The following is a 13,866-nucleotide window of genomic DNA, read 5'->3' as shown; positions in this document are numbered from 1 at the left end:
GACTGTTTAATAGGACGTTGTTGTTTTAGTGTTACCGTCGTGGTGTTGTATTTATGACGACGGTGTTGTTTTACAACCGTCGTCCTACTGAGATATCACGGCTTTATTTTTAAGACGTCGTTTCTTTATTATTACGTCGTTTATTTTTAATAACCGACGTTGTTTTCCTTGCAGATTAATTAAAAATGGTTTCGAAATCTCAAAACAAGGAAGCTCAAGCGTCAGAGGCCAAATCAGTTTCAAAGGCACAAGGGGATGAAGCCAAATCAGTTTCAAAGGCTCAAGTGGAAGGAGAAAAATCAATTCAAAGCAAACCCTCGAAGAGGATGAGATTTTCCTCAACCTCCGAGAAAGACTCGAGCACAGCCACATTTGTTGAGGAGCCAAAATTCGGCCGCGGTATCAGCACAATGAGCCGTGTTGTGAAGAGGAAAATTCAGAAGATTAAGCCTGTGATTGAGTTCAATAAAAGGGGCAGACCACATGGCAAGGCTGCTAGTGAGATGCAGTCTTACATTGGTGTTTTGGCATGCACCAGAGTCCCTCTTGTGGACAAGAAATGGACTCAATTGCCCAAGGACGTGAAGGAGCAGATTTGGGAAGCTGTTCAAATGGCCTATGTTATTGGGGATGGGTGCAAGAACATGGTCTTGTCTTCTACCGCCAAAAAATGGAAGGATTTCAAGTATAACGTAACTAAGAATTATATCATTCCATTCGCACAAGACAAGGAGAAGTTAAAAGAACCCCCTGAGCTTTATAAGTTCATAGAGAAATCGCAATGGGATGCCTTTGTAGCTTCAAGGGTATCCCCAAATTTTGAGGCTGTGCATACTCAGCAGAAAGAGAGGAGGGAGAAATTGGAGTACAACCATAGGTTGTCTAGGAAAGGGTATGTTGGTTTGGAGGACCAATTAATAGAAACCATGGCCAGTGAAGAAATCGATCGAGCTCTTCTATGGAAGAAGGCAAGAGAAGATAAAACAGGGAACATCCCTGATCCAAAGGTTGCAGAGAAGGCAAAAATAATCATAAGTCTCACTAACTCTGTTCTAAATTTGAAAAACAGAGTGTTTTATTTTCGTATAGACGTCGCACGTTAAAATAACTGACGTTATAAAATAAACACCACGACGGTTTTTATTTACCGCCGTTGTAAAATGAATAGAACGTCGGTTTTTGAATAAATTAGACGTCTATATAGAATTAATACAACGGCTTTAATTCCGGAGACAACCATTTTGTTTTAAGTTTACTCACGTACACACTCTCCCTCTCTCTGTCTATTTCATTGAAATTTGTGGTGCACAATTTCTGGAAAAGAATGCATATTTCAATAGAGTTTTTTCACTTCATTAAAATTTACGACGGTTTTATCTCATCTAGACGTTAGAATATATATACAACTACGGTACTTTTGTGCAACCGTATGAAATTAAGTCCTACGTCTGTTTGTTCAATAGTCCGTCGTCTTACTTTAAATACTACGACGGTCTTTGATTTATGTTTTAATCTGTTTTATTTTGAATATACGACGGGTTTTTATCTTCCGACGTTGTAAATTATAAACAACGACGTTATTTAAATACCGACGTGTTAAATTAATACTACTTCAGTAATTTAAGAAAACTATCGTTGTTTATAATTTACAACGTCGATTTATTTATCTGTTTTACACCCTGCTCAGTTTCTAACAATCTCTCTTTCTCTCTTTTAGGATAATTTGCAAAAGCAAGTCTCCGAAGGCACTCTGACTGTCTCCGAGACCAATGATGTCTTGACTCTTGCTTTGGGAACCCCCGAGCATGGTGGGAGAGTCAGAGGAGTTGGTGCTGGCGTTTCCCCAACTCAGTTCTTCAATTTTCCGAAACAGCAGAGAGTGAAATTTGGTGACAAATTGAAGGAAAGTGTGAGGGAGGCAGTCAGAGAAGAGACCTTGAGGATTGAGGCAAGGTCAAAGGAAACTATAATGGAAGCAGTTAGAGCAGAGAGGGAGGCTATGTTGGCATATTTCCGTCAACTAGTTCCTAATTTTGATCCCAGCCTGATGCTCAAAACCCCAATTACTCCAATTATTCCAATTACTCCAATTACTCCAATTACTTTACCCCCTCAAGATCAAAGCCCAAAAAATCCAATGTCTGATAAGGCAAGCTGCTCTGGGGTCACTAGTATCAGACCCCTAGCTTTGGGATTAGAAGATCCAAAGCCTGAAGCTGATACTGCTGGAAAACAGCAAGAGGACTCGGTAAAATCTCTGATATTTCTAATTCTGCCTTTTAAATTTAGAATAGACGTCCCTCTTTTAAATATCCGACGTTAAAATTTAAAACAACGACGGTATATATTTAGCGACGTTGGAAAACAATAATACGTCTTTTTCTTCCAAGAACCGTCGTGTTGAGTTAAATTCCACGACGGTTTTACTTGTTTTGCAAATTATTGGACATAAAAAATAAGGACTGTGTTTTTTGCCGTCGTCTATTTCATGATAACATTAACTGCATTTTAATTAGACGACCTTTCTTTAGTATAGGGACGTTATAAATTACACACAACGACGGTTATGTATTTACCGACGTCTATAACCTTTCCTTCGTCACTATTTACTAGAAACCGTCGTTTATATTATATACCACGTCTGTTTTTTGGGTTTAGTTAGAGTCGTTTATTTTAGTTCAAACACAAACTAACTTATATTTCTTTATTTATTCTTGTAACAGGATCTCTCAAAGCTAGACATGCCACCACCTCTGTTAGCCTTATGCCAACATGTCCAGACCAAGTTATTGCCTACTAACGAGGCTCTGTCAATTCACATGCCCAAGGAAGTATTTGGCTTTGAGCATGATACCTTCCTCTTCACTGAAGATATTTTGCAGTTTGGTTCCATGGTTGAGATTGGAACCACAGTGATATCAATATACATGAGGTAATTCTAGAAATCCCATTTTGTTTTACATTTCCCTTTCTTTTAAATTAAAATCTCATTTAATTGACTTTCATATATTTAGGTTCCTATTTGACTATTTAAAAATGGCAAATTTGGTAAACCTTGTTGGCCTCGTGGACCCTGGGCTAGTCAGCTCTCATTCTGGATCTCTATCAGAACGAACAAAAAACCTGTCAAACCGCTTGAAAAACAGCAGAGGGGAATCAATTTTTCTTGGTCCCTTATAATCCAGGGTCAGTACCATTTAAAGTATTTTCCTAAGCTTGTAATATTTTTCTTTGTAGTATTTAACCTATATGGATCATTATGTGTAGGGGTCATTGGGTGATGGTAATTGTGAGAGCAGCAACGGAGACTGCCTATTACATGAATTCACTGCCAGAACGCATGGTTGACGACGACATGAAAAGTATAGTGAATACGTAAGTTGATTTCTTCTGATCTAAGATTTTTTTTCCTTTAAAGTATTTGAATATACGACGGTATTTAATAATACCGATGTTATAATGAGAATATAACGACGGTAATTTATTACCGACGTGTTAAAAAATTTATTACGTCAGTAATTTATTTAAAACGTCGTGTTAATTTAACTACCACGTCGTTTGGGTTTTATTAAAGAACGTTTTAATTTTTTCTGTTCAATTTTTTGTTATACGACGTTTTCCTCTTACCGACGTTATAATGTTACACAACGACGGTAATTTTTTACCGCCGTTTGAAACAAAATATCACGTCATTTTTAAAAAAAATCCGTCGTTTTGACTAATTTACCACGACGGTTAGTATTTGTATTTAAATTTTTTGTTTTGTCATTAACTCCCTTTGTTTTCTTGTAACAAGTCAATTAAAACGTTTAACATTCATATAAACAAAAATTCACGTAAACAGCAGGCCATTTGGAAAAATCTACACGGCACTCCTGAACAACCAACAAGTGTAGAGTGTGGCTATTACGTGATGCGCTTTATGAGAGATATAATTCACGATCCAGACCTAAATTTCGAGAAGAAGGTAAAACGCAAAATTTTAGATATACTTTCTTTATTTTACTACGTCAAATTTTTGTTTAAAACCGTCGTTTGTATCTTTATAACACGTTGGTTGTTCGGTTTATTTTGCAGTTTGAAAAGAAAAAAGAAAAAGTTCAGTATAAACAAGAGGATATTGACGAAGTTAGGAATGAATGGGCATAATTCGTGAACAAGCAATTACCGAAGAATAATTGATGTACATAAATATTTATGAACAATGTTTAGGTTTATTTTAGTTTATTTAAAATGTACATAAATATTTTTGTTGTAATCAATCGAACAACCATCAAAAAAATTAATTTTTGCTTTAAAACTTGTTTAGTTCCCAAAAACCGACGTCTGATTCTAATTTACACGTCTCATATGTGTACACAACGGTCGTCTTGCTGTAACTGAAAATATAACATCGGGTTTTCACAACCGACGTGGAATGACAACGCAAAAATGAAATAAAAACCGCCATTTGAAAAAGAAAACACGTCGGTTAATTAAAATTAATTTCATAACGGTTAGTAAATATTAACAACAACGACGGTAAATAAAATAATCAACGACGAACAATAAAAAATAACACGACGGCAGAGCTTAAACTGACGAATTTATGGATATAATCAACTGATGATTAACGTCGTAAAAACATTGTTGCACGTCAGTTATAATTAAACAATTGACGTCTCGGAGAATACACACGTCAAAAAAGGTTATAAAAGAGACTTAACAAAGACTAGCCACGTCATGGAATAAATAAATCACCAACGTAGTAAGGATATAACAACGTCGAATGATTGAATTCTTGGGACATAGTAAAGTCTAACCACGACCTTCAGTTTACAATAACCGACGTCAAATCCATAATTCAAGGCGTTTCCTTACTTCTTAACGACGGTTAGGCTAAAAGAAATGACGTCTCATAGATTACACACGTCTAAGTGGCTCACCAAAGAGACTTTTAAAATGTCAACCACGTCAAAGTCTATGAACACCGACGTTGTAAATTACTAACAACGTCCTAAAATATGACTCCTAGGCCATAGTAAATGGATTAAACATAACAGGTATTTTAATTAACCGACGTGTAATATTAAATCCACGTCGTTTATTTCTCATTTCAAGCCATCAAAATAATTTTCAACATTTGTGGTGACCTAAAGGGTCATGGTTATTTTATTTTTTACGTCAGTCCAAGTAAATATATGCCATGTTAAATCTTTAAGACGTCACTTTTTTTTGACAAAAGTGACATCTAATTTACCATGTTATATGTTTTAGACGTCAGTTTTTTTATTTAGTGAACGTAGTATTTATTAACCACGACGGTTTCTACGTTTTACACGTCGGTTTTATTTCTATTAAAGATGTTCATAATCATTTTTACGTCGGTTCTGTAGTTATTCTCGACATTAAACATTATTTAAACGTCTGTGTTATACTAAAACCGTCGTCTCATATAGTCGAAGTTGTCTTTTAAAGCCATTTATGTACGAATTAGACGTCGGTTTTAGTGTTTTTTGTGACGTGTAATATATTAAAGACGTCGGTTATTTTCCATAGTATATGTTTTAGACGTCCGTTTTTTTTATTTAGTGAACGTAGTATATATTAACCACAATGGTTTCTATGTTTTACACGTCCGTTTTATTTCTATTATAGACGTTGATAATCATTTTTACGTTGGTTTTGTAGTTATTCTCGACATTAAACATTATTTAAACGTCTGGGTTTTACTAAAACCGTCGTCTAATATAGTCGAAGTTGTCTTTTTAAGCTATTTATGTATGAATTAGATGTCGGTTTTATTGTTTGTTGTGACGTGTAATATATTAAAGACGTCGGTTATTTTCCGTCGTTATTTTATGTATTAAAAGATGGCGGTCAATTTCACGTCGGTTTTAAAACTTGATACACGACGGTGGATTCCCGTCGTCTATTTCTATTTCTGTAGTAGTGTTATCTGTATTGAAGAATGTCATGGTTGCCGTGGGAAGTGCCATAGGGTATGGATCTCCATTGACTCTTATTGATACTTCAAGTAAAATAAAGACGAGAACAAAGGGGATGCAACCAGTGGCGAAGCCAGGATTTCATGTATGTGGGGGCCTCTTACAAATTATAAAGAATCAAAAATTCGAACTCACTATACATATTGCAAGAATTATTGACTATTGGTTATTGGTTGCAATCATAATTGTCACATATGTCAAGAATTATATTGCTTATTGGTTGCAATCATAATTGTCCTCACCAAAGGGATAAACAAATACATTCTAAGCAAGAAAAATTGCAAGAGATAGACAAAGAGTAGCGATTTAGCAAATATCTTTAAAGCGTTATCCCCCATTAAACCCAATAGAAAGAAAAAAATGAAATTTCACAAACTAAAAAAAAACCTTAGGTCCCTTTATGCATTCATATCATACATGAAAAAATGTTTTACGTAAAAATATTGACTAAATATGAAAAATGGTTTTTCGGAATAATTATTTTCTCGAAATAATTTTTAGCGGCTTTTATTCCTTACACATCAAATAAGAAAACTTGATTTTATGGGATTTTAGTATGAAGTATAAATTGACTTAATGAGCCATCATTCTTAGCCTAAATCGTATTTTGCACTAAAATTGATTTTTCATATTTTGATTTGGTGGGAATTTGATTTTCTAGTATTTTTATTTGAATCCAAATAGGAGGTACTTCCTTATTTAAATTGTAAACTTAAGTAATTGGAGTAATATAAAAATAAATGAAAGTAAAAGGACAAAGACATGTGGGTACATCTCAAAACGTGTGGGCAATATAAAAATGGAAATAAGGTAATCTGTACACCTGGAGTGCACCACCACCAGCTGAGTAAATGGGCAATTTGAAGCACCTCCTTATGCCTTAATAGGTCCGCCACAACACATGTGGGTACATCTCAAAACGTAAAGTATTTGACATAATATACATATAGAAATACATAACACAAGTGTTCGAGATGGAGTGCTGAATAAGGTTTTTGAATCTTGGCAGGCTCATGATTTTTACATATTTAGATACCTATGCCTGTCCACATATAGATCATTTGTGTGTGTAAAACCTGGTTTCGAAATTACACCAGTTTTATCAACGTTGTATCTTCATAATGGTTTAGGTAAATGCAAAGGGTGGTCTATCCCAGAGATTGTTTCACTTGGCATATGCTCGTAGGTTGTCCGCTATGAATGGTAGTTGGTTTGGGGCCTGGGGCCTGGAAAAGTTTCTGTGGAACTTTCTTGTGTTTAGAAATAAGGAGTTTCGAAAGATGATCCCGTGGCAGAAGTTGAATTACGAAGAAGTCGGTAAACATTATCTAGAATGTGTCTGGGATAAGTATGTGAGTACTTCTTGTAATCATCGTTCTACAGTGGGACCACAGGTATTGATTATAATGTTAAATTGGCCTATTCACCCCCTCTAGGCATTCTTAGTCATCACAGGTATTTTCAACCTCTTGGGACCAAACTTTTCTCCATAAAGCATTTCGTATTCTTGGTTCCGAATAGGAGCCAACAGGCCCACTGCACTCCTTTTTTTTTTTTTGACATCTCCAGCCTATAACCAATTTTCATAGAATAAATTCCATTAGTCGTATAATGCCAAACCCATCTATCTTTGTGATAATTAACACTCATAGGGATAGAGGTAATGGCCTTAACATCTTCCACATGAAAACACAGATTTAGTAAATCAACATTCCAATTCCCAATAGGAAAAATAAACGCACTTACTTTAGTTTCTTGATCCAGCACTTGAGGGGAAAAAGGGCGGAAAGAAGTAGGTCTAGGAATCCATGCGTCTCCATATACTAGACTATCTTGTCCATCTCCAATCCTCTTCCTTATCCCATTCAAGAGCAATTCACAACCCCAAATCAAAGATCCCCAAACATAAGAAGAAGCTCTTCTTTTACCAGCTGCCAAGAAATTACAATTTGGAAAATATCGAGCTTTTAACACCTTGTGAATCATAGATTGTTCATTGGTAAGAAGTCTCCAACATTGCTTAGCCACAAGCGCTTTGTTAAAAAACTCTAGATCTCTAAAACACAGTCCACCTTCATCCCTTGCAAAACACAGAAGCTCCCACTTTGCCCAACAAATACCTTTGCAATACTCTTAATTCTTTCACCAAAATTTAGAGATTATTGAATTCAACTCAGCACAAACAAAATTTCACAGGAAGTTTAAAGACTCCCATAGCATAATTAAGAATACTCTGAGCCACCGCTTTGATAAGGAGAGCCTTTCATGCTTTTAAACTCAATTTCTCTTTCCAGCCATTAAGCTTCTTTCTCAATCTTTCTTTTATTCCGTTAAAACAATCTTTCTTTTTCCTACTAATTGGGATTTTTAGAATGTTGCTAACCTCATTCCTTAAATGCATAAGAGTGTTCGAACTGAATGCAATTGCTGACTTCTCCAAATTTATTTTTTGCCCCTCTGCTGCCTCATAAATCTTAAACACCCTTTTAAGGGTTCTACAAGCCTGAGGTGTTGCTTCAAGAAAAAGTAGGCTGTCATTTGCAAAAAACAAATGTGAAATTGGAGGGGTCCCCTTGCAACTTCAATCCATTTTATTTCACCAGAAAACTCTACCTGTTTAAGAAGCGAAGAAAAACCCTCTGCACAAATGAGGAAAAGATAGGGAGATAAGAGATCTCCTTGTCTAATCCCATTTTGTGGGATAATATTACCTTCAACAGCCCCATGCCTTATCAATGAATATGATATAGCAGATATACACTCAAAGACCAGCTTAATGAAGTCCTCAGGGAAACCTAATTTCTCCATCATTTTATAAATGAAATTCCAATAAACCCTATCATACGCTTTTTCCTTGTCTAACTTCAAAGCAATCTTTAGAACTTTTTTCCCCCTTCTACTTCTCATGGTATGGATTGTTTCAAAAGCCAGAATGACATTATCTGAAATTTGCCTCTTTGGAACAAATGTGCTCTGGCTTTCAGATATGACCATTGGGAGCACACACTTTAATATGTTGGTTATGGTCTTAGAAATAATTTTATAGATCACATTGCAAAGGGATATTGGCCTGTACTGAGTCACAAATTCCGGCTTTTCAACTTTGAGGATGAGAGCTATCAAAGTCTTGTTTAGGCTCCTCACACTTTCCTGACCATTGAGAATTTTTAAGCATACATCAGCAACTTCGTCCCGAAGAATGTGCCAATACTTCTGGAAAAAAACAGCAGGCATTCTATCAATTCCAGGAGCCTTTGAAGGAGGAATTTGCTTCAAAGGAATCTCTACCTCATCTCTGTTGTAAGGCTTAACAAGGAAATGCTTCATTTGATCAGGCACTTTTGGACTAACCATGTTAGTGATCACCTCAATGTTATAATTAACCTCCTGTTTTTGCAAAGAGAGACTGAAAATAGCAATTGAAATTTTTTGTTACCAATCTCCTATCCGTACACCGTTTCCCTTTTGAATTATACACCCCTGCTATGAAATTATTCTTTGTTCTCTCCCTTGCCTTTTCATGGAAATAACTAGTATTTTTATCTCATTCTTTCAACCACTCCACCCTTGAACGTTGTTGCCACATAATTTCTTGTTTTTCCAGTAGGTTGTCAATCTTTTTTTCAAGAAAAGCCTTCCTCTGACTTTGTTGTTCCGAAGGGTTAATGCATTGCAAAACTTCCAGCTCTTCTTTACACTCCTTTAATTGAGTCCTGACACTACCAAAGACATCTTTTTCCCAATTTTTAAAAGAAATAGCACACCTTTTGAGCTTTTCTTTCACGGAAGGGTGTTCATCTACATTATACTCCCAGGCTCCCTTCACAACATCTTCAAAATACCTTTTCTTTCATCCACATCATTTCAAAATGAAATTTGCGCTTTCTTGCTGAAATTATTACATCACTAATATTTTGCGAAATAAGAGTTAATGAACGCAGGAAATCGTTTTCTGTTGAAGATATTATACTATTGTAAAATAGGAACGTGAATTGTACTTAAATATTTGTGTTTTATGTTTAAGCTGAAATCAACAGGCCAAAAATAGGAAAGCTCTGCCAGAGATGCTTCTATGTCAAAAGTTCAAACAGGCTAGCTAGGCTGATCCAGAGTTAGATTTAGTATAGATCTTATTAACAAGTAGTGGAACGCCATATATATGTACTTACTCATACTACCTCAAAAATTGAAAGATAAGGGCCCGTTCGGTGGTGTTTTTAGAGCTCCATTTTCATTTTCTGAGTGCAAAAACGGTTGGAATATGCGTTCGATGGGGAAGTCTAAAAACACAGGAAACAACTTCATGAAACGAATTCCAACTTTACGTTATAAACCTGAAAACAACAATTTGACGTTTCCAGCGTTTTCAGAGAATGCAGATTCAACATTTCCAAAAGCAAAATAGAAATGAAAATAATTGTCACCGACTCACCGCCATAATCAAACCCCAACCACCGCTGTCCAACCCGCTACAACGTCCACCTTCAAACCCAACACCGCCATGGCTGTCAGACCATCGCCACCGCTATTGCTCCTGCCACTGCCACCAAACCTCACAGACCCAGTCCCCACATCACCACCACCATCCCAATTGAATCACCACCAAACACCCAATCCAACCCAATACACATCATCGCCACTTAGTAAAAGCAATCGGCACCAGCACCTCCACCACCCATATGTTGAAACCAATTGTGTCCCACATCGGAGAGAGGGAAGGAGAAATAGTACTTTAAATAGAATTACCCCACTCTAACTAACACCGAGGCCTTTTGTGATAAAACCCCACACCTGAGGATTGTGCAGGTGGTAAAGTGGGGACAGTATCGGTGTTGTTGGAGTGGGCCCTCGGCCCGTTAACCTGGAAAATTTGACACCATACCCAATAGAAGCACCATCACCACCCAATCGAACCAGCACTATCAAGCCAATTGAACAACCACAAAACCCATCTACCTAATTTTGTTGCTAGGAGAATGTGACCTTGAAACTTTGAAAATGAGGGACAATAAGAACAAGAGGTTGTTTATAGAGATCTCAAAGACTTAGAGGTGTTTAGTTAACAAAAATGGGGGGAGAGAGAGAGAGATAGATATGTTTAGATCGTGAAAATGAGGTGGGGTGTTCTGAACCCCCCCCCCCCCCCCAAAAAAAAGAGATGGTGTGTTTGTTTTTTCTTTTCTTTAGCTTTTTTATTTTTTATTTTATTGTTTATCAACCTTTCCTTTGTTTAAAAGAGTGGGTTGAAGTTATTTCTTATTAGTTTTTTTTAAAGATAATTATTATTTTTTATATACATAAAATTGTGTTATAGTTTTATTATCAGACATTAACAAAAACACCTTTGAAATATAGCTCACATATTATTATTCTCAAATTGTACTACCAGACACGTTTTCACTATTTTTATTTTCTAAATATGTTTTCCAATTAATCTACCAGACGTATTCTCGAATCCTAAAAATGCAAATTTGTTTTCTCGTTTTCATTCTCTGAAAATATTCTCAGAAAACATTCTCCGAAAACGTTCCCAGACGAGCCCTAAATAAACATGTAAATAGCTTGAGTAAGGAAGAAATTAGCTAAAGATTTCAAGACATTAAGAGCCCGTTTGATAATGTTTTCGGAGAATGTTTTTTGAGAATGAAAATGAGAAAACGAATTTGCATTTTCAGGATTCAAAAATAAAAATAGTTCAATGATCCAATTTGGGATTCATTTTCTGGTAGATTAATTGGAAAACATATTTAGAAAATAAAAATAGTGAAAACGTGTCTGGTAGGACAATTTGAGAATAATAATATGTGAGTTATTTTTCAAGTATATTTTTGCTAATTTTTGTCCTATATATATATATTAAATTCTGATATTTTTTAAAGGCTAAAATTATTATAAACAATGAAAAATGTATAATTTGATAATAATAATGTATAATTAAAATAAATAAAAATTCTAATGTTAGAAAAACCTAGATAATAAAATTCTATTATCTTTAGTTTAAAATAAATATTTAAAAATAAATATGAAAAAGAATAATATGTGATGGTTTTTTCATAAAATTAATATACACTTGTGTAACAAAATAAAATAATGAAGTGCAATGAAAAAAATGAAAAATGAAAAAATAAATGAAAAATGAAAAATCAGACCAACAAGAAAAATGAAAAAAGAAAAAATAGAAAGAAAAAAAAAAATCAACCAATACACTGGATAGAAAATGAAAATGAAAATTTGGTGTTTTCAGTTTTTGCACATGAATTCCAGTGCATGGAAACGATAATTTGGAGTTTGAATTTGTTTTCAGAAAATGAATTCCAGTGAAAATGAAAACGACATACCGAACGTGTTTTCAGTAGAAAATGAAAACAGGGCATTGAAAACCTTACCAAACGGCCCTAAGGAAATTGTAGTTTCCATGGTGGGCGCTTGGCAGATAGTTAAGGAAAATCAAAGTAGGGGATTAAAACACCTTAGCAAAGTAAAGAAAATCAAGTCCATTTGATTAGCTCATATCGACAGGAAAATTGATGGGTTGCTTGAGCTTTGCAAATGGTAATTCGAAAAGTTTGACAATTGATAATTATAATAGTTCAATGATCCAAACTGTCGGATTTTTAGGTCTCCATTTAATGATCCAAGCTCTTTGGATTATTTTTTGTTGTGTATTTTTTTTTTTTCATCTTTAAGATCATCTCCAACCATGTTCAAGCTCTTTGGATTACCATGTGCCTTCTTTAGCATATTCATCGGAGCATGCTTAGCTTTTGTTGGGCCCACTTCCCCGAAAAAATATCCGAATGATTGTAAGAATCCCGAGGATTACACTGTCCCACCTAAGTGGATCCCCTTCCCATCCAACGTCGAGTTTCATTTGTTCGAGGTCTGCCGCATTTACAACGAAAGCATGGCCGGCAATGAAACCAATGTTTCAAATGTTTATCGGTTCACGGAGGGGGTGAGGAGCTGTGATGTAATTGCAATAAGAAGTTGCATAGATTTTGAGCCTGAATGGTTTTGCCCGTTGGTCAACTCCCAACTATGAATAATGACGAGAATGATCAATGGGGGTCAATGAGCAAGTGGTTGGATAGGCAACTGAAAGGTTCGGTCGTGTACGTGGCTTCTGGAAGCAAGGCCATGCCGAGCCAAGAGGAAATTACTATAATAGCCCTAGGGTTAGAGCAGTCTGAGCTGCCGTTTAAGATTTACAGAGACAAGGCTAAGGAGTTGAAGCCGTTGTTTGGAGATAGAAAGAAGCAAGACATGTACGAGCATAATTTTTTGGAGTGTCTTAAAGCTCATGCACAAAGTGCTTCTAAGAAGGTCTAGACTACTAAATGCCATGTGCTTATATCAACTTGCCACAAGGCACGCATGATAATTTTTTGTTGAGATGATACAAATAGAATTATTGAATGGATAAATTTGTATGGAAATATGTACCAATTTTCTATCTAATATTTAGTAGATATACTTTATGGCATGTGTACTTGTTCACCCGATTTGATTTAGTCCTGTGATGGTAGGGTAAAGTTCCCCATTGGCTCGAAAACCATTGATGGTCAACAAGTGAACTTTCTTTGGTGTGTGAGTGTGCCACTATTAGCAGTTTAAAAACCCTAACAGACTTATGAAAAATAGATAACTTGCGCCCCAAGTTACCGACTTTAAACAAGTGATTGTGAATTTGGGTGAGGAATATCTCCCAAGTAAGTTCTTTTCTTGCCTTAGGCTGGTGAGGACTTCACAATTTCTCACAGTAAACTATTAGTTTTGGCTAGAATGAATATTGGAAATAAATCAAACTGTTTCAAGAAGAACTGTCTATTACACAACTTCAAACAAAAGAGGAAAACCTGCCATGTATGAAGGGACAACA

Source organism: Prunus avium, chromosome 6 (genome assembly GCF_965620075.1).
Source record: "Prunus avium chromosome 6, drPruAviu1.hap1.1, whole genome shotgun sequence".
In the NCBI taxonomy this organism is placed as follows: Eukaryota; Viridiplantae; Streptophyta; class Magnoliopsida; order Rosales; family Rosaceae; genus Prunus; species Prunus avium.
Note: the sequence above shows the minus strand (reverse complement) of the source record.